General features: G+C 48.5%; 1 protein-coding gene across 1 annotated transcript in view; it reads left to right on the forward strand.

The window, feature by feature from the left end:
* The first annotated feature begins 611 nt into the window (after window positions 1-611).
* FARP1 (FERM, ARH/RhoGEF and pleckstrin domain protein 1) overlaps window positions 612-1,698 on the forward strand; it is a 306,860-nt gene continuing 305,773 nt past the window's right edge. Inside the window, exon 1 of the mRNA XM_004704274.2 lies at window positions 612-738. The gene's annotated coding sequence lies outside the window, so the exon portion shown is untranslated. The remainder of the gene's footprint in view (window positions 739-1,698) is intronic.

The raw sequence follows: 1,698 nt of genomic DNA on the forward strand, positions 1-1,698 counted from the left end.
GTGAGCTCTAGAATTTCTATTGGACATTTAAGCCGAGTAGATAGTTTTTCAGTTTCACCTTTTAGAATTATTCTTCCTGCCCCTCCTGTCCTTTCCTTGGGGTCATTTGCTGTCCAACTCACCTGAAGAGCGTTTGTTTGGTAGTGCTCCCAACACTATCAACCATCACCTGTGCGTTCTCGCACCTTCATTCGGCGCTTCAGCCTCCAGAACACTGGATCTCATGTCTTCCTGCATGACTTAGTCTCCTGTTTTGGTTAAGAGCCTCTTCCAGTAGCTTTCTGTGCGTGCACGCTTAGGAGTTCCATTTTCTTGAGACCTTGTATATCTGTAAATATGTATTACATCCAGGGAGTTCTTGATGACACTCAAATTCACGGTTGGAAATGACTTCCCACGGAAAACAATCCATGAGGGATTCACAGACATGGGTCCCGTGGGAGCGGTTGTTAGATGGGCATGGAGAGACGTAACTGCTTCGAGTCTGCTTTTAGTTTTGTTCCTCCTTTCCTCACCCCTCTGAGCTTTGTCCTTGGCGAGCTGCTGCCCTTTGGTCTTCTGACGGGTGCGTGCCTCACTGGTATCATTGTTTCCTTTAGAGCCCTGCCTGTTTGGCTGAAAACTGAGCCACGTGGTGGAGTTCCGTTCCAGACCAGGAGGGTGGCTGAAGACCTTCGTCTTGGAGGCTCCATCCGTCCCGCTCCGACCAGTTAGCCTGATCTCTTTTAGGATTCTGAGGTTTGTTCCACTTTGTTCCCCCACTCCCCCACTCTGCCCAGGGTGTACTATTCCTTTCCGCGTGGTCAGGCTTCATTGAGGCCATAGGTTCCCAAAGTGATTTGACCTACTGTCTGCTTTCCAGAAAAAAAACCATCTCGCCCATAATCGAGGAGAAAGTGGAGGTGCTTGTTTGCCAGCCTCCTGGATTGTTCTAGTGCTCCCAGGGGGTGCTATCGCCCATGTGGGAAATAACCATCGGTTCTTCCCGTCTCAGGCTTGTGGAGGCGGGAGTTCTCAGGGGCCTAGTGGACCAATTGTTTCTATGTCTTCGATTTCCTTTATTATTCTTGCCACCCAATATGGAGAGAACAATATTTGCACCTTAGATAGCCACTCACAAGCTTTTAAGACCGCAGTGGACTCTATTAGAGGAGGATGTAGAACATTGTCTTTGAGATCTGTTTTATGTCAATTGACCGGGGTGCCTCTGAGACTTGGTCCTGAGCCCCGCAGAGTGCTTGGTTATGTCTAAGGTGTTTTCATGACTTTGCCCCCATACAATTCAGTGCCCAGGTGCACAAACCTGTATTTGTGTGAGTGTCCCCCCTACTAGTACTTCCTCCCTCTCCTGCTCGGCCTGCCTGTGTGTGTCCATGCGCCTCCCACAGGTCATGGGCATTGCAGGCCTTTCTGTGGCTGGGATACGACTCCCCACTCTTCTCTGGCCTGGAACTCTTGCTCACCTCCCAGTTCTTCCTGATTTTTTGGATGGAACTCAGGTTTTTTTTATTATTATTATTTTTTAATCGTTTTATTAGGGGCTCATACAACTCTTATCACAATCCATACATACATCCATTGTGTAAAGCACATTTGTACATTCATTGCCCCCATCATTCTCAAAACATTTCCTCTCCACTTAATCCCCTGGCGTCAGCTCCTCATTTTTTTCCCCCTCCCTCCCCACTCTCTCCTCCC

Source organism: Echinops telfairi, unplaced genomic scaffold (assembly GCF_000313985.2).
Source record: "Echinops telfairi isolate 266 unplaced genomic scaffold, ASM31398v2 ScPeMD7_7467;HRSCAF=8505_0, whole genome shotgun sequence".
In the NCBI taxonomy this organism is placed as follows: Eukaryota; Metazoa; Chordata; class Mammalia; order Afrosoricida; family Tenrecidae; genus Echinops; species Echinops telfairi.